This window comes from Balaenoptera acutorostrata, chromosome 18 (assembly GCF_949987535.1).
Source record: "Balaenoptera acutorostrata chromosome 18, mBalAcu1.1, whole genome shotgun sequence".
In the NCBI taxonomy this organism is placed as follows: domain Eukaryota; kingdom Metazoa; phylum Chordata; class Mammalia; order Artiodactyla; family Balaenopteridae; genus Balaenoptera; species Balaenoptera acutorostrata.
Genome location: NC_080081.1, coordinates 28,775,609 through 28,801,599, shown reverse-complemented (window position 1 = coordinate 28,801,599; position 25,991 = coordinate 28,775,609). Strand labels below are relative to the sequence as shown.

At 37.8% G+C, this 25,991-nt stretch overlaps 1 long non-coding RNA gene across 3 annotated transcripts in view; it reads left to right on the top strand.

Annotated features, from left to right (window-relative positions):
* The window catches only part of LOC130705627 (uncharacterized), a 120,686-nt gene that overhangs the window by 44,582 nt on the left and 50,113 nt on the right, over positions 1-25,991 (top strand). For all 3 annotated transcript variants that reach the window (XR_009005954.1, XR_009005952.1, XR_009005953.1), the window contains exon 2: positions 16,796-16,926. This is a non-coding gene — a long non-coding RNA (uncharacterized LOC130705627). The remainder of the gene's footprint in view (positions 1-16,795; positions 16,927-25,991) is intronic.

The following is a 25,991-nucleotide window of genomic DNA, read 5'->3' as shown; positions in this document are numbered from 1 at the left end:
GAGGGGTTTCAGTGAAGAGAACCGTTATTACAGGGAGCTATTTAGTCAGGGGAAAAGTTGTAGAAGATCTTTAATGATATGAGTTGTCGGTATAGATAATGGGAAAATAAACACAGATATCTAAGACTAACTGACAGGATCAGAATATAAAACCACTTAACAAGGTAATGGAATATTAAGAGATTTGGAGTCAGGTAGCCAGAGTTTGAATACGAGACCTACCACTTTCTAGCTGTTATTGAAGCATAACATACATTCAGAAAACTGAGTAAATAATGGTACAGTTCAATGACTTTTCACAAAAGAGACATATCCATTTAACTAGCACTCACAGAGATTGAGAAGCAGAATACTAAGAGCATCTCACAAAGCCCCTTGGCACTCACTTCCTGTTACTGTTCCCAAGATTATCCACTCTCCTGATTTTTAACACCACAGATTCATTTTGACTGATTTGTCATAACTTTTATGAATAGAATCAGTCAAGATGTATTCTTTTCTATTTGATTTCTTTCAGTCAACTTTATGTTTATGTGATTCATTCATGTTGTTGTGTCTAGCTGTAATCTATTGGTTTTCACTGCCTAATTATATTCTCTTGTATACATGACCACAATTTTAAAAATCTACACTTGATGGACATCTGGGCTGTTTCTAGGTTTTGGTTATTCTTCACAGTATTGCTAGGAACATTCTTGTACATGTCTTTTTTGTTTAACATCTGAATATATCAATATTTGTATTAGTCTGCTAGAGCTACCATAACAAAATAGCACAGAATGGGTGGCTTAAACAACAGAAATAATTTTATCACAGTTCTGGAGATTGGAAGTCCAAGATCAAGGTGCTAGTAGGTTTTGGTTTCTCCAGTGGCCGCTCTCCTTAACTTGCAGACAACTGCTTCCTTGCTATGTTCTCACATGGTCTTTCCTCTGTGCAGACACTTCTGGGGTCTCTTCCTCTTCTTACAAGGACACCAGTCCTATTGGATTAGGGTCCCACCCTTATGACAGCGTTTAACAGTAATTGCTTCCTCAAAGGCCCTATCTCTAAATACGGTCACATTGGTGATTAGGACTTCAACTTATGAATATGGGAGGCCATGATTCAGTCTATAATAGCATTTCTGTGGGTTATACACTTAGGAGTAAATGATAGGTCACTGGATATGAGTATATTTAGGTTTAGTAGATACTGACAGTTTTCCAAATTGGTTGAACTAATCTGTACCCCTAACAGCAGTATACCAGGGTTCCAGTTGTTTTGTGATCTCAGTAAGTATAGTGTTTTCTTTTTCATTTTAGCTATTCTAGTGGGTATGTAAATGATATATCATTATAGTTTAATTAGAATTTCCTTGATGATTACTGAAGTTGGATATCTCTTATATGTTTATTAACCACTTGGATATTCTCATTTGTAAAATATCTAAGACTTTTGACCATTTTAAAGTTTCACTATCTGCCATTTTCTTACTGATTCATAGGAGTTCTTATCCTGAGAATCAGTTCTTTGTTGAATATATGTCTAGCAAATATCTTATGCCACTCTGTGTATAGCCTTTTCAGGTGTTAATCATGTTTTTTTGTTTTTGTTTTTTTTTGCCCACTGCATGGTTTGAGGGATCTTAGTTCCCAGACCAGGGATCGAACCCATGACCCCTGCAGTGGAAGCACAGAGTCCTAACCACTGGTCAGCCAGGGAATTCCCAGGTGTTAATCATGTTCTGATAAGCATAAGTTCTTAATTTTAATAGAGGAGTTTAAGTAATAATTTTTTTCTTTTATGGCTAGTGCATTTTGTATCTCATTTTAGTAGTTTTTGCTTAGCTTCAGGTCATGAAGTTTCATTTTGATATTTTCTTTTTTTTTTTTTTAAAGATTTATTTTTTATTGATTAATTGATTGATTGATTGCTATGTTGGGTCTTCGTTTCTGTGCTAGGGCTTTCTCTAGTTGTGGCAAGCGGGGGCCACTCTTCATCACGGTGCGCGGGCCTCTCACTATCGTGGCCTCTCTTGTTGCGGAGCACAGGCTCCAGACACGCAGGCTCAGTAATTGTGGCTCACGGGCCCAGCCGCTCCGCGGCATGTGGGATCTTCCCAGACCAGGGCTCGAACCCGTGTCCCCTGCATTAGCAGGCAGACTCTCAACCACTGCGCCACCAGGGAAGCCCTGATATTTTCTTTTTAACAGTTTCATTGTTTATCTTTCACATTTAGAACTCCTTAACATTTAAAACTAATTTTTGTGTGTTCTGTGAGGTTGGGGCTGGGGTCATGATTGACCTTCTTCCATATAGGTATTCAACTGACCCCAAACCATTTATTTAAAGAGACCATTTTCCCCTACTGCATTGCACTGTCACCTTTGTCATAAATTAGGTGATGGTACTAATTACGGGTCAATTTCTCGGTGTGCTCTTCTTTTTCACTGGCTATGTATTTATCCTGAGCCAATATCACACTGTCTCAAATACTATAGCTTTTTCTTTTTTAATTATTAGCACCTTTAATTATTATTTATTTATTTATTTATTTATTTGGCTGTGTTGGGTCTTCGTTTCTGTGCGAGGGCTTTCTCCAGTTGCGGCGAGTGGGGGCCACTCTTCATCGCGGTGCGCGGGCCTCTCACTATCGCGGCCTCTCTTGTTGCGGAGCACAGGCTCCAGACACGCAGGCTCAGTAGTTGTGGCTCACGGGCCTAGTTGCTCCGCGGCATGTGGGATCCTCCCAGACCAGGGCTCGAACCCGCGTCCCCTGCATTAGCAGGCAGATTCCCAACCACTGCGCCACCAGGGAAGCCCCAATACTATAGCTTTATAATAAGGCTTGACTTCTTACAGCAAACTTCTTTGTCAAGGGCTATTCATGGCTCTTTGCATTTTCAAACACATTTTAGAATTAACTTATCAATTTCCATAAAATATCTGCTAGGATTTTGGTTCGGGTTATAATGAATGTACAGATCAATTTAGGAAGAACAAATATTTTAAAAATATGGAGGCTTTCAACTCATGAACATGGTACATCCCATTATTTACTTAAATCTTTGATTTCTATCAGTAATTTTTTATAGTTTCCATTGTAGGGGTCTTACATGTCTTTCATTAGATTTATTCCTAGATATTTTATGATTTTAAAATGTTACTGTAAATTAATCAAGTGTTTTAACATTTCCATTCATACCTCTACATATGGGTATTTTGGGAATTCTGAATAATATTGATCCAAAGATGATCTAGGCAAATGATATAATCAAGTAGAGTCTTCATTCATGCCTTCATGAATTTGTTTATTGAATAAATACACGTTTTTTTTAAACATCTTTATTAGAGTATAATTGCTTTACATTGTTGTGTTAGTTTCTGCTGTATAACAAAGTGAATCAGCTATACGTATACATGCTTCTTGTATACTAGGAGTATAGAGGGAATAACAAAGTATTATAGAAGTAATGAAGAGATGAAACTACTTTGAAATGAAGAATATTGAAGGATTATCAGAATAATCAAAGCAACCATATTGAGAAGTAGTATCAGAAATAGCTAAATCACTTCACAGGGGGACAGTAAAAGCAAACTAGGACATCTGAGCAAAGTGAAGGATAGTGTGAAAGAGAATAACTTGGTAATATTATGTCTGAACTTTCAGTTGTGGCAAATAAAATAAAAACTATTAAAACTTCTCATAAAATCATATCATACAAGTTGGTGTTTAACTTCACCCAGAAGGTAGGAGCCTGGGTATCCTGTGCGATCAGTATGGCCTAAATTTAAGGGATTTTTCAAAGAATAGGAGCCACAAACCTAACAACCAGTGACCTCCTCTAGGTGGGAGCCACAAAGGGCCTGAATGAATATGAATTCAAAGACAGAGATTTATCTGGAATTTATCTGGAAAGCACTGGGGTGGGAACTGAGACCAACCCAGCTCCATTATTTATTTATAAGGCTGATATAGGAAGTATGGATCCTTTTGCTTTCCAGAAGGACTATAAACAACTTCTGCTCCATTCGTTTGTATAAAAGATACCATTGAATTTTTTTTTTTAAGTAGACAGGAATAAAGTCTAGTTTCATTTAGGATATGTGTCCATATTACACATTATCTAAGGGTAGTTATGTTGCCCATCGACGCTGGCAAAGCCAAGACATCTAAGCAAATGTAAGAACAAGGAAAGGAAGAAAATAAAAGTGCAAAGCGTTGAGCAGTGAGGATTTTGAGCTCGTGAGAGTTCTGAAAATATGTGTAATCTAAACCAGAGATAAATGGATATAGTGGAAGGAGCTTTGAACCAGGAATCAAAACTAGTCTCAGTTCTCATGCTTTACTAGCAGTGTTATCTTTTTAAGCTAATTAACCTCTCTGACTCTCAGTTTCCTGACCTATCTCAAATGATTTGATGTGAGAGCTCTTCTCAATGATAAGGTATTATATACTATCAGAGATGGTGGTTTAACATCACTTTACTTGTATCACTAAACTCATACAACAACCGTTTATTGACTACCACTAAAGCACCAGTTCTCAAACTTTTATGTCTCAGGACCCCTTTACACTCTGAAAATATTGAGGACCCCAGAGAGCTTTTGTTTGCATGGGTTACATCTCTGGTGTATGCTGCATTAAGAATTAACACAGAATAATTTTTTAAAGTATTTATTTATTTAAAGTAAAATGAGCCCATTACATGGTAACATAAATAACATATTTGTATAAAATAATTGCGTCTTACAAACAATTTTTTTCCCAAAGCAAAACCACATTTGGGGAGAAGACATTATTGGCAGTATTTTACATTTTTGTATATCTCTTTCATGTCTGGTTTAATGAAGATGACTGAATTCTCATATCTGTTTCTGCATTCAATCTGTTGAAATATGTTGTTTTGGTTGAAATAAAGAAAATCAGGCCTCATGCAGATATGTATTAGAAAAAAGAAGAGTATTTTAATAGCTTTTTTTGGATAATTATGGATATTCTTTGACTCAAAACTTTTAAAGGCTGGGTACAATGTGGAATCTGAACCCATATCAATGATTTTTTCTTGCTCATTATATTAAATTCGTTAGATCGTCTTGCTCTTTGAATGGCTCTTTCCCCATGCATGATTCTGTAACATCATTTATTAGTCTGCTTTAAAGATTTGCCAAATGTTGGTGCATTTTATTATACAACATTTAAAAAATCATATTTGTTAATATCACCACTATTTCATTAGGAAATCTTTTAAGTATTATAATGCTGTCTAACTCAAGGTTATAGATGCAAGTCTTCCAAAATTCTAATTTTCACTTGAAAGCTTGAATTCAGTTACAGGCAACAAATACTATCAGTTGTTTTTCAAGTAACAGTCTTACTTGGTTCATTTTGAGAAAATGTCTGCCAAATACCCAAGTCTGAATAACCATAGTTTGCCTGTTAAATGTTTTTCAAGTGAAAATGGTGTTTCATGAAAAAAGCAGCTAGTTCAACTTCCAACTCAAACAATCACACCAGTGCTTTTCTCTGCGACCATCATACTTCTGTAGGCAGCAGAAGTGCTTTATTTGTACTTCCCATTTCATTACATGGACGTCTTCAAGACATGAATTCAAAGACAGAGATTTAATAAAATTAATTCTTTTACTGCTTCATCAAGGATATTCTTAAGTTAATTGGCTCTTCATTTTCCCCTCTGTGAATGATGGAGGTCAAGTATTCAATGATCCCAATACAGTTTGGTTCCACTGCTTTGATTTATGCTAAGGTGCCAGAAGTTTCCTTTTCAGTGTAAATGTCAATACAGTGAAAAGGAAAGTGATGTCTTTTTATTTTTATGAAAATAGTTTGACCTTGAAGTCTCCCTGAAAGTGTAGCAAGGGACTCCAGGGGTCTGCTGACCAAAGAGCCATGTTGCAAAGGATTCTGAGCATTGTCTTTAGTTGTCAGTAGGAAAGAATGCTGTCCTCTTTGTCCTTGTCTTCCTTGGGTAGAAGGAAGATAAGCAAGAGTTCATAGTCAGGTCCCAACATTTTTCAGCCACATCTGTCCTTATTCCTCTTCTGGATCCTCAGTTCCAAACAAGGTGCTATCACTCCCTGCTCTTATTCTTTTATAGTAAATTTCTCACTGTGTTGCATTGTCCATTATTTGCCTGATTAGCCCACTAGATCAAAGTAATTTGTGTGCACTTGGGTGTTTACCTGTCTGGTCCACATTCATTGTATATCTAATTGCCTAGCTCAGAGCAGATCCTTAGTGAATATTTATAAAGTGAAATTAACATGATTCAATATTAAAATACTATAAAAGAACTTTAAATAAAATGCCATAGAAGCTGAGACTATAAAGAGTTTAAATTTAACTGTGAGGGAGTGGAGGAAAAGGGGGCCTGGGAACACTTCAGAGAGGTGCGTTTTTGTATGTCGTCTGAACAAAAACGATGTTGTACTTTTCCTGTGGGATTTTAGGAATGAACCAGAGCATAGCCTTCTTGCTTATGCTGCTATGATAAATGCCCTAGAGACAATGATGAGAGCTATGACATAGAAAAAGGGACTTTTGGGAAAAGGTCTTGAAATTTGGGGCGTTACGCAAGAGGACATGACGTGTCTTGCCCAGTGAATAAAGCTCTACTGAAAACTTTTAAAAGGAGGCTGAGTTGCTTGGACCATGTAAGAGACAACTTTCCAATACTGGCGTGCGCGTTCAAAGAGTGCCGATCTCTTCAAATACAACATTGTGAAAACAAAGTTTGCTCATTCATTCTGTTCACCCGGGTATGAAAGATTCTGAGTTGCTAAGTGGGAGGAAGTGTGGAGAAGCAGAGGAAATACTCAGGACCAAGTAGAAACAAGAAAAAGATTTGCTCATGAGTTTATTTTATTCCTAGTTTAGTGATAGAGTGGTAAAAGGTCTTCATGAGTAATAAGAAAGCTGCGTTCCTCCCCTGAAGCATGTTCTATTAGGGAAATTTACATATAAAAAGATGACACTGATTATAAACAGTCTTTATTCTGTTTCCAGAAGGGAGTGCACTTCTTACCTGTTTAAGCAGTTATCTATTGTCTTCATCTTTATCCCTTAGGATGGAAATTTATCTAAGATATTTTAATCAAATCCCTGTCTTCTAGAAGATATCATTGAAACAAACTTTCTCCCGTCTTTCCTTCCTTCCTTCCTCTTTCTCTCTCTCTTTCTTTCCATCTTTCTTTCTGTCTCTTTTTATTGAAGTCTAGTTGATTTACAATGTTGTGTTAGTTTCAGGTGTACAAAAAGGTGATTCAGTTATACATAGGTATATATCTATTTTTTTCAGATTCTTTTCCTTTATAGGTTATTACAAAATATTGAATATAATTCCCTATACAGTAGGTCCTTGTTTGTTATCTATTTTATATATGGTAGTGTATGTATGTTAATCCCAAACTCCTAATTTATCCCCCCCCCCCATTTCCCCATTGGTAACAATAAATTTGTTTTCTATGTCTGGGTCTGTTTCTGTTTTGTACATAAGTTCATTTGTATAATTTTTTTTAGATTCCGCATATAAGTGATATCCTATGATATTTGTCTTTGTCTGGCTTACTTCACTTAGCATGAAACAAACTTATCTTGAAAATATGGTGTCATTTTAAAAACCAAGCATGTATACTGTACTGTGTAGTGATACAGTCCTGGCTTTTCTTTTTCTTGCCTCTTGTGTTTCAATATGACTTCTCTGTATTGTCTCTAACAACCTACCTCCACCTGACTCCCAACACTGTTATCCTAGTTCCCCAGCTAATCTGCACTGGGCAAATAAAGCAGATAAGCAAACACATTAAGAATTAAAATATAAATAAGAACAAGCAAATCACATGATTAAGAGAACCTATCCTGGCACAACATTTACCACATATGGGCAAATTAGTTGACCTCTCCATGCCTCAGTTTTCTTATCTATAAAACGGGTACAATAAGAAACCATACCTTATTATGTTACTGTGAGGATTAAATGAGAACTCTTAGAAGGGGCATGGCACATAATACTAGATAAGTGTTTACTATTATTGTAGTTGTTCTTAATTTAGCACTAAGATAAAGGCTAACAAAATGGGAGGTGTTATTGTGGTGGATCTGCAGAAGTAATTTGTGTTCTCAGAAGCATTTCAGTTTCATTTGGGACCACGTATAATGGTTGAGTTCCTGCTGTGTAGCCTCAGGAGACTGGCTGACTGCATTCTCATTCAGCTCATAGTACAATATCTGAATCGTTCTGTCAATCAAGGATCCTTTTTTATAAATTTATTTTTTTATTAAAGTATAGTTGATCTGCAATATTATATTATTTTCAAGTGTATAGCATAGTGATTCAGTATTTTTACAGATTATACTCCATTAAAAGTTATTACAAAATAATGGCTATAATTCCCTGTGCTATACAATATAACTTTGTTGCTTATCTATTTTATACATAGTAGTTTGTATCTCTTAACCCCATACCCCATACCCCTATCTTGCCCCTCCTTACTTCCCTCTCCCGACTGGTAACCACTAGTTTTGTTTTCCATACCTGTCAGTCTGTTTCTGTTTTGCTATATGTTTGTTTTATTTTTTAGATTCCCTATATGTGATATCATACAATATTTGTCTTCCTCTGTCTGACTGATTTCACTAAGCATAATACCCTCCAAGTCCATGGCAAAATTTCATTCTTTTCTATGGCTGAGTAGCATTCCATTGTGTATATATACCACATCTTCTTTTTCCATTCATCTGTCGATGGACACTTAGGTTGCTTCCATATCTTGGCTATTGTAAATAATGCTTCTATGAACTTTGGGGTGCATGTATCTTTTCTAATTAGTGTTTTTACTTTTTTATTTTTTTGGATATATACCCAAGAGTGGAACTGCTGGATCATATGGTAGTTCTATTTTTAGTTTTTTGAGAAACCTCCATACTGTTCTCCACAGTGGCTGTACCAATTTACATTCCCACCAAAAGTGCATGAGGGTTCCCTTTTCTCCACACCCTCTCCAGCATTTGTTATTTGTGGTCTTTTTGATGACGGCCATTCTGACAGGTGTGAGGTGACATCTCATTGTGGTTTTGATTTGCATTTCCCTGATGATTAGTGATGCCGAGCGTCTTTTCATGTGCCTGTTGGCCATCTGAATGTCTTCTTTGAAAAAATGTCTCTTCAGGTCTTCTGCCCATTTTTTAATTGGCTTGTTTGTTTTTTGCTGTTGAGTTGTATAAACTGTTTATATATGTTGGAATATTAACCCGTTATCAGTCATATCATTTCAAAATATTTTTTCCCATTCAGAAGGCTGTCCTTTATATGGGACTGAGCAATTTTAATGTAAAATGCTAAGTGCAGGACAAAAGTTACCACATCAGGTCCCAATGGAAACTGTGCTTTGAGGAGAGGGAGTGATGTCTCTTTCCCTGGTTAAATGAGGGATGAACAAAGAGATCTTGCCGTGGGCAACCCCTGCACTGGTTCTGCAGTGTGATCCTAAGCTGTTTCCAGCCCCAAAGGCTTCAGTCTCTGTGAAACTGTGCAAATCAGACCACAAGCCACTTGGAGACCACACAATGACAGCTGGCACGCCAACACACGCTGGAGGTCATTGCCACAGCTCTGGGTCCTCTGGGGCACTTCAGGGCACAGACCAAGCCTTGGCCTTGGATGCTCATGGGAAGTTTGGATATGATCCATGTAAATCCCAGTCAGGTAGACCACCAATCTCCTGACAGCTGTTGCTTGGCAGACACCAGCTCAACCCACTTCCAGAAGGGCTTTCACAGCACTTTGGGGGCACTTCCAGGCCAGATTTTGGGGGCAGCAATGGTGGAGGCAGCAGGCTCACCTGGGCTGGAGCACTGCCCCACTGGATCTGAGTGTCCCAGAGGGGTCGCCTATGGCTGAACCTAGAAATGAGTGTGCCTGGCCTGTGCTTTGAGCAGCCTCACTCTCCCCCCACTCGCCCCCTCCTGCATGTGCATATTGTGTGACAGTGAGTAGACTTCTTCCCAGATACTGACCAACTTCAGAAATCGAGCTTGTGGTACTTTATGAAAGTGTGTGGAATTTTAACCCTGAGTAGGTAAGCCTGCCTATTGTAAAACATGGTTATTTATTTTTTAACAAGTAAAAGTAATTTTTTAATTGAACATCAGAAACTATCTACATATTCATAAATAATGCTTTTTAAATTAAAAGACAGTATTTCCATGAGTTGTCTGAGAAATGAATGTAATCATATTAACTAGGAATTAGTCTATTATTATGTTGTTAGACCCTAACATCGTCTTTATGATGAAGGAATGCATATGTACTCACATACATTCATATACACATTCCTAGATTGTGTGTATCTATATGATTATATATCATAAATCTATATTTTGATTTCTCATTTTTTTCTTTAAAAACATCCTTTCATTCATGCCTAGTACTAACTCTCAGACAAAGCATGTTTTTAAGGATTAGGCTCTTGTTTAATAATATCAGAAAGCTGTAACCCTGAAGTATTAGCTGATTAAAAAATAAAAATTAGTGATTCTGCAGTTAGCCTTTGGCTTCATTTCAGTATTGGGTTAGTGATGTTCTACTTCTAGCTGGGTTTGAAAACTTACCTAAAATTATATCCCTTATTGATTTTTTTTAAAATAAATTTATTTATTTATTTATTTATTTATGGCTGTGTTGGGTCTTTGTTTCTGTGCAAGGGCTTTCTCTAGTTGTGGCAAGTGGGGGCCACTGTTCATCGCGGTGCGCAGGCCTCTCACTGTTGCGGCCTCTCCCGTTGCGGAGCACAGGCTCTAGATGTGCAGGCTCAGTAGTTGTGGCTCATGGGCATAGTTGCTCCGCGGCATGTGGGATCTTCCCAGACCAGGGCTCGAACCCGTGTCCCCTGCATTGGCAGGCAGATTCTTACCACTGCGCCACCAGGGAAGCCCTCCCTTATTGATTATTAAATTTATCCATACATTATTGTCACGGCTGTTAAGCGAGAAACTTAATTTGCTCTCCTGAAGTCAGTTTAATTTTCTGACATTTCACTAGACTGTACTTTCCTGAACAGCAGCTGTCTTTCTACCTTCCTTACTCCAGTGCCTGTCACATAAAAGAGCTTAATACATGCTTCCTGAAGAAATGTCCCCAAATCCTGCTTCTCAGTGTTAGTTTTGAGCCTTGAGAAGAATGACAGCCTTGGAAAAGTAAATTTAAAAGTTAGAATCATCAAAATGTATGTGAACTATCCCAAAGTAAGGTTCCCATGTACTTCCACCATAGGGTTTATCTTTCTTCATTTTTATCATTTGTCTCTGTATGCCCCACAGAGGCTACCATAACTGTACATGCCTATCTTTCACCCTTTCATAACACTTCTGCTAAGTTGATGAAGAGTCCTCTCCTCTTAGAAACAACTGTGGCACATATTGGAATTTCCAAAGCCATCAAACTCCCATGGTATGCCAGAGACAGGTGTCCATGGGAGTGGAAATTAGCAACCCCGGCTGCAACCACTAGTGTACTGCAAACCCTGCCAAGGCAGGACAGGGGGACATGGGTGTCAACTGGATGCCGGTCCATCCCCTCAGGCTTGAATAAGAATGCTCTACTACCAGGAATGGAACAGGTCTGTTCAAGGTCACAGTGGACAGTGGGCTCTTCTGTCATTTTGCTACATGATCCAAACTCCCAGCATTTGAGGGAGACTCAGAACGTGAGCAGAACATCCCAGTAACGGGTGCACATGACTCTGGCAAAACAGGTACCTTTAAAGACCTTGCCATTTATTCTCCCTGAAAGGTTGCTCCACGTGGCATGATAACAAAACTGGTATCAACAGTTTGGGACATGCACTGGTGAATACGGGAATGGGATGTTTTCAAATTTATCGAATGGAGTGAATGCAGAAAAACTTGTTTTACAGTTGCTGCAGATTAGCCTCAGAGAGAAAAAACCTCTACTAGTCATATCTATCATGCTCTAAAGGGCACTGTCTACTCATACACTTACTAAAGCTATTGTCTGCTGAATTTAAATAACAAACACCAAAAAATTATAGCCTATCTATTGAAAATGGGAACTGTTTGCAACACTTTTTACATCATAATGTAACAAAAACATATTCCCCTCTCTCTCCCCCCCCCCACACACAAATTTGCAGCAGAAAAGGACAACAATAACATGTATAATTTTTACTGGATTATGCTCTAACTTAGATGTCTGAATTGTGCACAATTTAATGATTACAAAGTACCCAAAATGCTGCTGAAATCAAGTCTCTATATTTAACTTGTTACCCCACGTCCATCTTCCATGGTGGTCTAACTAGATACTTGCCCACTGTGATTATTGACAGAAGGTTCTTCCATTTTTGGAGAAACCACAGTTACTAGTTTTAGCTGTAAGAGCTCCCTTTCTCCTCCTCATCAGCAAGCCTAGGCAAGATTCCACAGACTGTATTTTTTCCTGTCTGTCCCCACCTACAAATCCTTTGTCTATTCAGGGAATAGGAAAAATGCAGGAGTCCCCTTTGTGAATCGTTTGTAATCAAAAGTCCTTTAAAAATTCTGATTAGGACAGGAATGAGTGGTATAAAAAGAAGTAAACTTGTGGAAACTGGAAATGGCAAGGAGTTGAGTTTTCTTCTCATTCTTTAGCACAAAATTCTGGGCTTACAACCTTTAAAATCCTATTATGAAAGACAACCACATTACAAAAAATTGAAAATAATACAAATATTAGTGATCCCAGTAATTCACTCCATAACTTTTTTTCTTTGGATTAAAAAAATACAATTTTTTAGGGAATTCCCTGGTGGTCCAGTGGTTAGAACTCAGCACTCTCACTGCCAGGGCCCCAGGTTCGATCCCTGGTCAGGGAACTAAGATCCTGCAAGCTGCACAGTGTGGCCAAAAAAAAAAAAGTACAATTTTTAAAATCATGTCCAATTAAAAAACACAGAGTCGTAAAATAAAAGAATAGGAACACAGGATATGCACTCAATTGAAATATTTTGAAGAAGAAAATTGACAACTGTTGCTTTGCAGCAAATATATGATCTCACTAGCAAGGTAGAAAAATGAGGAATTCATTATCTTTTTAAAAAGTCATAGGTAAACCAGCACAGTAGTTAGGAGCATGGATGTTAGAGTCAAACCTTCTGGTTCCAAAGCTTGACTTTGCCACAGAACTCTTCCTGTAAGCTTGGACAGGTCACCTCAGTTTCCTTTTCTGTAAAATGACAATACTCATTGTACCTACTTTGTCATGGTTTGATGAGTTAATAATAGGAAATACTTAGAAAAGATCCTAGAATATAATAGTATATGATGAAATTAAATTATTGTTACTATTCTTCAGTTTCTAGTATTTTTAAAATAAATACTGACCCACAATGAAGAATAATTGTATTTCTAGTCTCTGAAAGGTTCATTAAATAATAATGAATGATAAATTCCTTTTTCAATTTGAAAACCAAATTTAGTAATCTCTCAGAATATTATTATAAACTATGTTTCAGAATTAAAACCCTTCCCCACAAAGAAGAATATACTTTTCTATGTTCTGTGCTATCATTTGATAGGAGGAAGCTATTATACCAGGAGTTGGAAACTCTACACTGAGAAAAACCATTCACGCTGACTGCAAATGTTACCAGTGGGAGGAAGATTCTAGTATACCTAATTTCATCACTGATAAATCTATGAGTGACAATAGGTCTGCCTTTGGACTAAGTCTAAGAAATTCTCTTCTCACATGCAAAATATTTTTGGTATTGATAAGGCAGCCAGTTTCCTGCCCTAGAGATTTTGTCAGATAAAATCAGGTTTTATCAGATTTCATCTTATTTTATCAGATACAACTCCCGATTTTCTTTTAACCTAAGTCATGATTATAATCTTCTCTGTGCAAGAAAAAGGGAATATTTTTACTACATCATCTGTGATAAGATTTGTGACTAGTTTTTCCCGCAAAATATTTAAGTTTTGAAATTATTTCCTCTTTCCTCCAGGACACTATAAATAAACTTTTCCTATGTGACTATTTGGTTTTCTTCAAAATATATTAGATCATACTTATCACAGCCATATTCCCTATTTCAAGTAGAGAAGATGCTGTGTATCGCCTAACTTAGCAGGACTTTTTGTTCAGATTTCCAGATAAGGCATAAAATCGGCTTTAAAAATAAAAAGGGTAGGCTGTTTCCCACAGAGTCCACCGGTGTTCATAGGATGAGAAACTGGCCCCCGTGTTGTTTGATAAAAAAGGAATTCCTAGTACGGAGCTATTTTTAGTGCATCTGACGGAACATCAGTGCCATCCACATTTCCTTAACATGTTGTGCTATATTCTCCCCCCGAACATTCCAGGATTGCTTCATTACCCAAAGTAACAGGGAGAAGTCACTTAAGATTTTTCTCTCACAAAGGAGAAATGAAAAGCTGTTATTATTATACTAACACATGTTTCTCCTTCTGCATCAAATATACAACAGCATTTGTACCTCTGCTAAAAATGATCACACACACTGAGAGATGGACCAAGCCCTCCCGGAATTTTTAATTTATTTTGTGACTGCAACATCAATATGTTTAATTACATGTTTATTTCTGTCTACATTTTGGATGTGGCCCCTAGTGCCTAAAAATAGAACTTTGTGTTACTTTGCTGCATTGATTTCTTTTCCTAAGCAATTGACTAAGTTAGTTGTTGACTTCTTTGTATAGTGAGATCTTGGATAAAAACAACACGCTGTCTCTCTCTTTTAAATAGAACACAAAAACAAGTAAAGAAATGTTTTTAAAAATCTGTTAAGCAAAACCTTGGTCAAAGTATAATCTGATTGTCCATACATAGAAAGCTTGTATTATAATTGTTCTTGAACATAATTGTAACATCTCTCCCCCTTCCCAAATATGCAATTTTGATTTAACACCAGGTTGATAATCACGACCAAAATTAGATTTCTTGATCATGTACAGACAGATAGCAAATTTGCAGGTTAGTAATGCAAATGGAAAGAAATAATTTTGGGTAATTTCCTTCTGACTAAAACTACTTTTATCACAGCTCAGTATCCCTGTTATCACATATAGTTTCCAAGACTTTATTAAAGACATTTGTCAGAAAGAAAATCTGGATTACAGGTAAGAGTAGTTGGATATATTCATATATATATATACATAAACTATAATAGAAGTTGGAACTGTGTATGGCTATGTGTGTGTGCGTGTGTGTGTGTGTGTGTGTGTGTGTGATAGCGTATAGGATCACATAATAATACAGTTTTCCTAAAGTTAGGAACTTGAAGGGTGACTATCATATAATGCCACACTCTTTGAGTTGCAAAAAAGTCTACTGAACTTTATAGATTTGAGGTTTAAAGCTTAAAGTTTTCCTTTGAATTTTTTCATTCTAAAACAGTTGACCACCTGGTTTTTAAAAAGAAGGGTTTCAAAATATTGCAAAAGTGAAATGACTCAGAAAACAAAATCCAGACAAACTAGAAATAAATTTTAAAAATTAAAATACAAGTTTATTTTAAAAGCACATACGTTTTGCATTAAGGGGAAAGTGTAGCCTTCCCAATCATCTTTTTCTCTCAAATATTCAGAATGCATTTTTAGCACATTGTGCCAACATTCAAATGTCAGTGGTTCATTATTTTAAAAACAGCATCTCTTTTAAATGACGAATATCGAAATATAAATTCTATTCTTTTCCTAGGGTCTTGTACACAACGTCTCTTTTATGGCTTTGAGATCATTGCTAGGAAGCTTTTAAGTGTTCTTTTTGTATTCTTTTTTGGAATTCTGCATAGGAATTAAACCTTTTTTTTCCTGCTTGAGAAATGTTACCTGAGAGAAAATCACTTTTCAACTGTTGTGACTCCTTAAAATTTGTTTCTTCTCTTTTGTCGACAATACCCTTCCCAGCATCAGTGAGTTTCAAACATCTCTGTTTTGATTCAGGGATAGAGTATTATCATTTTTATATTAAAATGAAGAACATATTTGGGGATATATTGACACCTTGTCAGATGTATTAACCCCAGGGAGGATGTAAGGAGGGACACAGGGATGAATAACACTCTTGCCTGTGAGTCTCTACCGAGGGTTAGGAAAACATCCTGGCGTGTCCTTTTGTAGCTTATTGGTTTCCTGAGCTAAGTTAGGGATTAGGATGAGAGGCGTGGCTGAATCTCTTCCTGGAGATTGTGATTCTGAGACTTGGAGGAACTGAGACCCAAGTTTCCCACAGCAGAGCCAGAAAAATAAATAAATAATAATTAGGCCTGCACCTCTGACATTTAGCCACTCCTGTGGGTATTGTATCTGGGGCCTGATATATTTTCTTTTCCTAGTTGAGGCTGTAACTGCTTAGAGCAAAGAGCAGATATTTTGTTTGCACTAAATACATACATATTTTCTGAACTCTACAGATAATAAATAAAAATAATAACCAAATCCTTAAATTCCACTGAGGCTGCATGGGCCCTCTCCCTTGCTAGATAATCTGTAGGGCAAGGTGTTCTTATAAATTGATTCAAAAGGGACTACAGAGTGATAAATTTGTGGATTTTGTCAGAATGAGAATTTGTGCTCAAGATTTCATTAACCAAACCATTTTTGTAGATCTGTTATTATCACAGCAGAGTTTGGAAGGGCTTGAAGTTGCCCAGAAGTTTACCTATTCAATTCAACAAATAAATAGGCACCTATGATGTGCTAGGCTGGATAGCAGATGCTGGCGGGTATAGAAATGTATTCTAGTCTCTTATTTCTCTCATTTTCTCTTTATAGCTGGACCTCAACTTATTAAAAAAAAATAGAAAGCCCACACCCTTCAGGGAGAGGATTCCTGGGGCTTTGGAATTCAACACCTTTGTCCTGACTTCACCCCTACCAGTTGTGCAACCAGAGCCTTGGCCTCTGTAAGTAAGCATGGTCTTCATGCATGTAGGACAGGTTGTAACAAGAGTTGTAGTGATGTATACAAGGTACATGAACGGGCACATGGTGACTTCTCTTATTTTCAAGCAGTAGGCAAGGCTGGACCCAGAATTCACTTCCAAGATGGAAGGAACTCAAATTCTCTGTTCATCCTGAAGAGCTAAAGAATTCGTTCCTTTTTTTTTTTTTTTTAATTGAGGTATAATTGTTTTACAATGTTAATTTCTGCTGTACAATGAAGTGAATCAGCCATACATATAAACATATCCCCTCCCTCTTGGGCCTCCCTCCCACCCTCCCCCCCATCCCACCTATCTAGGTCACCACAGGGCACCGAGCTGAGCTCCCCGCACTACACAGCAGGTTCCCACTAGCCATCTGTTTTACACATGGTCGTGTATATATGTCCATCCCAATCTCCCAGTCCATCCCACCCCTGCTTCCCCCACAACCGTGTCCACACGTCCGTTGTCTACGTCTGCATCTCTATTCCTGATCTGCAAATAGGTTCATCTGTACCATTTTTCTAGATTCCACATATATGCGTTAATATGTTGTTTTTCTCTTTCTGACTTACTTTACTCTGTATGACAGACTCTAGGTCTATCCATGTCTCTACAAACAGTATGGAGTTTCCTTAAAAAACTAAAAATAGAACTACCATATGACCCGCAATCCCACTACTGGGCGTATACCCTGAGAAAACCATAATTCAAAATGAGTCATGTACCACAATGTTCACTGCAGCACTATTTACAATAGCCAGGTCATGGAAACAACCTAAACGCCCATCGATGGATGAATGGATAAAGAAGATGTGGCACATATATACAATGGAATATTACTAAGCCATAAAAAGGAAGTCATTCCTTTTTAAAGATATAGTTGACACTCTGAGGAGAACTGAATGCTGACTGAAATAAACCAGAATAGTAGTTATCATAAAAATTCTGATAAAATTACTTGGTATTCTTATACTTAAGAGCATGCCTATCCTAGGCAGAACTGAGAAATTACTTTGGTTTGTTTTCTTCACATTCACATCTCATTCAGGTTTCTTTCACAACTCACACCCTTACTTCCCAGAAGCTTCTTTCTCTACCCTAACACTGTTAAGTAGCCTATTATAGTGGGAAGCAAAGTCTCTCTGAGGTGTTGGCTGATACTGGTTAAAGCCCTGTCAGCTTACCAGCTGCTCTACATTTTAATGGGGGGTCTCTAGAACACACAGGACTTTTCAAACCCAGGGAATCATGCTATCTGGTGAGGCAGACTGTCTTTTCTATAGCTACTCTCTCAGAAAGCTCATCCATCTTTATGACATTAACTTCCATTTCTATCCTTATGATTCTTAAAACTATGGGTCAAGCCTGCCTCTCCCTCCCAAATTCTGATTATGCAACTTCTTAACGGACATTTCAATTGATTCAACAGATATTCATGAGGCATCTCTTATGTGTCAGGTCAAGATCAATACCCGAAAGGTATTTCAACTAGAATACCTTCTCTCTTGTGACTGTTGAGGGATCTCTTTACTCTGTTCTCCAGCATTTTGTACTATGCTTTGTCACCAAGTCCTACCAATTCTTCCTTGAAAGAATTGCCATCACCTTGTACTCCGAAGTTATACTAGCTGGCTGTTCCAGAAACAAGAATCTTACAGCCACAGTGTGTTACAGTTAGCACCTGCATACAGATCTCCTTCACTTTACAGAAGTGGCTCTGAGCTTGGCCACTCTACAGCCTGTGACCTTGCACAACTCATTAACTTTAATCTTGGTTTAATCATCTCCAAAATCAATAAAACCTGCTCTGACTCCCTCACAGGATTATTATAATGATCAGTTGAAATAGTGCTTAGGAAATAATTTTATATGTCATATTTATTTATATTACACTGATGTGAATATAAAGTCTTCTTGTTTTCTATCTTGTCTTGAGTCAGACAGACTTGAGTTCAAATTTTGAATCCTCCACTCATTACTCATGTGATCATTAGAACCTCCATCTTTTCATTTACAAAATGGAGATGCCAACCTCCCTGCAGCTCGGTGGAAGAATTAAATAGAGGAACACCTGGGAGTGCACCAAGGACCCAGTGCCAACTTGTGTGCCACAATGCTAATTTTTCTTTCTGTTCTCATTGGTTTTGTTCTTTGTACAGGTCTTTCTTAATCCAACCTATATAATTTAATTCTATTTTTGGAGCAACCTTGTATTAGCTAGCCAGATTGGTCAGTGAATTAATTTTCCGTGGCTGCCATAACACATTACCACACACTTAGTAGCTTAGGACAATGCAGATTTGTTTTCTTACAGTTCTGGAGGTCAGAAGTCTGAAGTCAGTCTCACTAAGCTAAAGTCAGATTGTTCCTTCTGGAGGCTTCGTGGAGTGATCCACTGCTTTGCCTTTTCAGCTTCCACAGGCTGCCTGTGTTCCTTGGCCCTTCCTTATGTCACTCCCAACTCATGCTTCTGTCGTCCCATCTACTACTTACTCTGAAATCCTGCCCTCCTTTTCCAAGGGCCCTTGTGATGACATCATTGGGCCCATCTGGATAAACCAGGATACTCTCCCCATCTCAGGATCCTTAACTTATACACATCTGCACATCTGCAAAGTCTCTTTTGCCATTCATGGCCACATTCACGGGTTCTGGGAGTTACGAAATGGACATCTTTGTTGGGGGAGGGGGTGTCATTATTCAGCATACCATAGTCATTTCCCAACGAAATACAGGTTTACTATGACCATTGTTACCTTTCTCTCTTTACCTATTTAATTACTCCTTCCTCAAAACTTCCCTTTTTCCCTTTGTCCAAATTCTACTTATTCTCTCTGAAGTGTACAGTTAAATCAATAGATCAGTAGATCTCCATCTATTAAAGTTGGGTTCTGTACCATATAGATCAATGCTTAGTTATGTGCTAATGTTTACTATTTCTTGCCAGATTTAGGCTTCTCTCAGGCAGGGACACTAAACGTCCTTATACATTGTTTTTAAAACCACACAGCACTCCTTCTTTCATATATTCATTCATCAAGGGGTTATCAAGCATCTACTAATCTGCCAAAAGCCAGGCCTTGCATTCTATGCAGGAAATACAAAGTTGAACACAGAATAGTCCCTATCTTTTGAGAACTCATTGAGTGATGGGGGTGTGGTAGAGACAGTAAAGCTCACCGTGTACTTTTCCCGAAGTTCTCAGTCACCTTACAGGTCATGAAATGTGGGCAGTGGTGATACGTGTCACTTCTGGATTGTGGTCACTTGTGGGTCTTTGGTGTTGTTCTGTGCCACTGGGTACAGCTACAAGATGGTGGACTTCCAGCCTGAGTTCCTGAGAGACTGTATAGCAGAGCTTCCTGAAAATTCATGTGGGACATGAAACATGTGGGAGATGCAAGATTTTGCTGTGTTGAACCACTGAGATTTGAGGGTTATTTGTTATTATCACATTCAGCCTGGCCCATTCTAATTAATACAGAAAAAGGCACACATGGTCCTCTTTGGTGTAGTGTGACAGTGCAGCTAAGAGTTGGAAGTGGAAAATTCTGTGGAGGAAGCACAGAGGGAACATTCGAGGTGGCTCTTAAAGGGGGACTGGAAAGCCTGAGATGGATAAGGTGTGAGAACAAGCATTTCCCCACAAAAGCAAAGAGTACACATGAAGGCTTGGAAGCCTGAGAGAGAGTCCAGTCAACAGAGAAGGGACACAATTTCTGAGGGAGTGCTTCCACAAAAGCAAAGAGTACACATGAAGGCTTGGAAGCCTGAGAGAGAGTCCAGTCAACAGAGAAGGGACACAATTTCTGAGGGAGTGAGAGGGAGACCAAAGGTCAGGGCTGGTGCGTGGAGAGAATTGTATAGCATTCTAACGCATTTTATTTTCATTTTGTAAGCTAGAGGTTCTCGAAAAGCTTTTTAACAACTGTGTTCATTTATTTCTGCTTAACATAGTACAAGTACATTATATAAAGTTGGAAAGACATAGAAAAACAAATAAAAAAATTATAATCAACGTTCATACTGTCACAGTGGGCAAGAACTATTAATGCTGCTTTTGTTTTTCCTTCCTTCAAATATGTGTATATATATATATATATGTGTGTGTGTGTGTGTGTATATGTATGTATACATATACATACAAATACACACACACACACACGTCTATATATACATATTTGACTTTTTTCCCTAAAAACTGGAACCATGTTTTATAGGCGTTATTTTGTTTGTTTTTTCACCTTTCCAACTAAAATTCCTCAAAAAAAAAAAAAAATCTCAGTTTGGGCTGATAAAATTTCAGTGACTAAAAGATATACCATAATTTATTTAGCTATTTGGCATAGAGGAAAAAATCCATTGTTACAGAAACTATCCTTTTAAGTAGACACATAAAAATTGGTTTTATTGAGGAACAATTTACATTGAGTAAGATTTACCTATTGTAAGTGCAAATTTGAGGAGTTCTGACAACTGTATGCAGTTGTGTAATCACCAGCACAATCAGGATATAGAACATTTTTATCACCACCAAAAAGTGCCCTTGTGCCTCTCTGCACCACTATTTGCTGTGTCTTTCCACGGTACCTTAATACTCAAAGCATTTCTTTTCTAGTCTGTAGTCACGTGGGCCTCTTGCACCGCCTTGTATCTCAAGTGCTCTGGGGAGTGAACGCCTGGCGCAGTGAAGTGCTCAATATAGCACCCAATTTAGTTTTGTGACTGCCATGTAAACTACACGCTTTTACATTTTTATACACCTTTTACAAGTGAGGAACCTACGTTTACACCTCGTCATCACCCGAAGTCTGTACTTTAACATAGGGTTAATTCTTGGTGTTGTATATTATTTGGAGACTACGTACTTTTTAATTTGGTGAAACTCTGCCAAGCCATTTATGTTAACGCAGGAACAGATAACTATAAAAACACTATTTCATTTACATAGATCTTCCTTACTTTTCTTTTGTCTGTTTCTAAATTCACTGATAACTGTCTTCCCCTTAACATATCTTTGTTTTCCCTTTTGCAACTTCTTGCATTGAATACTTAACTCATTAACTTTTCATTTTTAAAAACAAAACCATTCAAAATTATACATTTATTTTTGTTATTAACTTCTAGTTTCATTTTGCATTGAAGTGAAAGAATATGTTTTTCATATTTTCTTTTTTGAGGGGATTAAAGAGGCAGTTTATTGATAGTTTCATGATGGCCTTGTATAAAATTAATGTTTGAAAATATTCAAACAATACTTGAAAAGGAGATGAATTCTAAATATTCGTAAGATACCATTTTCCATATAAATATCTTTCCTTTCATTAATAGAATCAAATATTGTTAACATTCTTACATTAAATTAAATAGTAATTTAAATTCTTATTTTATTATTTAATACTCTACCCATTTTACGTCTTTAACTGAAGCTAAAAATACATAGAGAAAAGTGTATAAATAGTAAGTAAACATTTCAATAATATCACAAATAAAACACAGCAATGTAACCTCTAGCTAGGTCAAGAAATTTCTCCCCATGTCTTTTCTATCTACGTGATTTGTCAGACCCTGAGAGACGTATGTACTTACTGTTCCTAAACCATTGTTCAACATGGACATACTCAAGTCCCTCCCAAGAGCTACTAATCTCAGTCTCAGTGGTACATCACAGCACCTGGGAAATTCTGGGGCAGAATTTGGGAACAGATGTTTTTCTCCCTGAATTTTAACTGTTTTGATTTATCTCCATATTCAAACTTTCACCAAATGATGCATATTTTCTAAAAGCCGTGTTTCTTCAAATAATTCATGCTACTGCAGCCCTAGTTTGAGAGCTTATTATTTCTCGCCTGTAGCAGAATGCAAATTCCTCACACCATCTCCAAAGTTATCTTCCAAAAAAGAGTTAAGTCCAATTAGTCCCCTCTTGAATATTTAATGCCAACCAGTGCCTATAGAATAAAGTTTAAGTTTCTCAAAATGGCATCCAAAACATGTCATTATTGGGCCCATTCTGATTCCACAAATTTCTCCTCTCAATCCTTTGCTTACTCATCATTCCTCAAGTACAACTTCCTCAAATTCCTCAAAATGGTACCCCAGGCCTATCAGTATTTGGGCCCATGCTCCTTCTACTCATCTCTCTTCTCACCCCTTATAAACCACATAATGAAACTTGTTCTTCCTCAACAGCAACTTAACATGTTAGTCATTCCACCTGGAACGCCCTTTCCCTCCCTTCCTTTCTTATCTCAATTCTGCTCATTCTGAGAAACTCCCCACCCAACACCAGCTTTCCCATTCCCCAGTGATAATTAGAATTACACTTTCATCTAAGTTTTCACCATCAGATTTTAACAAGTTTTCAACACGACATCTGCCTCTTCTTGTAACTGAGGCCACTAACTGTTACTTGCAATCCAACTCCACTCATATTTCTAAGACTTACCTTAACCTTGTTGAGGAAGAATTTCAGAGGGTCTGGGTTACAAGGTCATCCTTGTTGTCATCCAATATTACTTTTTTTTTTTTTTTTTTAAATTTATTTATTTATTTATGTATTTATTTATGGCTGTGTTGGGTCTTCGTTTCTGTGCGAGGACTTTCTCTAGTTGTGGCAAGTGGGGGCCACTCTTCATCGCGGTGCGCAGGCCTCTCACTGTCGCGGCCTCTCTTGTTGCGGCCTCTCTTGTTGCGGCCTCTCTTGTTGCGGAGCACAGGCTCCAGACGCGCAGGCTCAGTAACTGTGGCTCACGGGCCCAGCCACTCCGCAGCATGTGGGATCTTCCCAGACCTGGGCTCGAACCCGTGTCCCCTGCACTGGCAGGCAGATTCTCAACCACTGCGCCACCAGGGAAGCCCCAATATTACTTTTTGACCCAGTATTGGAAACTAGGTTTTGGCCTCCTTCTGGGAACCATAATTTCCATTTATGGAAATTAGATTCCAATCTTGTTACTAATATTCCTGGTACCTCTCTCCACCTGTAGGATCACTCCTTGCTATTGCCAAACTCACTCCTACCTAAAAAGGTCCTGGCGGCATCCCCAAATCCCACCACACAGGCTGGGTCTCTTGTTCTGAGACACCTCCCTCTTGCTGATGATTGCCCTCCTAGCTCTCCAGGCGTTGGCTTTGGGAAGATCGGAATCTTCAGCTGTGGCCAGCTGTTGCTAATCCTGCAGCCACACTCTGGATTGCCACATTGATTTAAAGTAATATCTTTTCAGAGCTCACATTTAGCATTGTGATGTATTTTATACACCACACATATTTTTATATCTTAGGGAAAATGCAATTAATGTGACGCTAGATAACATTTTTTTGAAAGCTTTATTTTGCTCAAAAGGGTCAAAGTTGTGAGCTATCTACTTAACTATGGCTATTGAATGCCTTGGTTCATAATGTCCCAGTGTTTTTACAAAATATTTCTGTTTTTATTTCTCTTTTTAAGAGGGAAAGTTGAGTGCCTAAAGAATTTACAAGAATAAAGTATTTAATGTTTAATGGCCTTGAAATAAGTTTTTTTTCCCCCCCTAAAACATTGTTAGTCATAGACACAACTTTCAGCTTTATATTCTTTTAAAAAAAATCTGTATTTTAGGTTTATCCTGTATGGGACTCTCTGTGCTTCCTGGACTTGATTGACTATTTCCTTTCCCATGTTAGGGAAGTTTTTGACTATAATCTCTTCAAATATTTTCTCAGACCCTTTCTTTTACTCTTCTTCTTCTGGAACCCCTATAATTCGAATGTTGGTGTGTTAAACGTTGTCCCAGAGGTCTCTGAGACTGTCCTCAAATCTTTTCATTCTTTTTTCTTTATTCTGCTCTGCAGTAGTTATTTCCACTATTTTATCTTCCAGGTCACTTATCTGTTCTTCTGCCTCAGTTATTCTGCTATTGATTCCTTCTAGAGAATTTTTAATTTCATTTATTGTGTTGTTCCTCATTGTTTGCTCTTTAGTTCTTTTAGGTCCTTGTTAAACGTTTCTTGTATTTTTTCCATTCTGTTTCCAAGATTTGGATCATCTTTACTATCATTACTCTGAATTCTTTTTCAGGTAGCTTGCTTATTTCCTCTTTATTTATTTGATCATGTGGGTTTTTATCTTGTTCCTTCGTCTGCAACATATTTCTCTGTCTTTTCATTTTGTCTAACTTACTGTGTTTGAGGTCTCCTTCCCGCAGGCTGCAGGGCTGTAGTTCCTCTTGCTTCTGGTGTCTGCCCCCAGTGGGAGAGGTTGGTCCAGTGGCTTGTGTAGGCTTCCTGGTGGGTGGGACTGGTGCCTGCGTTCTGGTGAGTGGAGCTGGATCTTGTCCTTCTGATGGGCAGGGCTGCATCAAGTGGTGTGTTTTGGGGTGTCTGTGGGCTTAGTACGACTTTAGGCAGCCTGTCTGCGGATGGGCAGGCTTGTGTTCCTGTCTTGCTTGTTGTTTAGTGTGGGGCATTCAGCACTGGAGCCTGCAGGCAGTTGGGTGGAGCCGAGTCTTGGGCATATACCCAGAAAAAAAACACAATTCAAAAAGACACATGCACCCTAATGTTCATTGCAGCACTATTTACAATAGCCAGGACATGGAAGCAACCTAAATGTCCATCAACAGAGGAATGGATAAAGAAGACGTGGTACATATATACAATGGAATATTACTTAGCCATAAAAAGGAATGAAATTGGGTCATTTGTAGAGACATGGATGGACCTAGAAACTATCATACAGAGTGAAGTAAGTCAGAAAGAGAAAAATAAATATCATATATTAATGCATATATGTGGAATCTGAAAAAATTGGTATAGACGATCTTATTTACAAAGCAGAAATAGAGACACAAATGTAGAGAACAAATGTATGGATACCAAGGGGAAAGGGTGGGGTAGGATGAATTGGGAGATTGGGATTAACATATATACACTACTGATACTATGCATAAAATAGATAACTAATGAGAACCTACTGTATAGCACAGGGAACTCTACTCAGTGCTCTGTGGTGACCTAAATGAGAAGGAAATCCAAAAACGAGGGGATATATGTATACG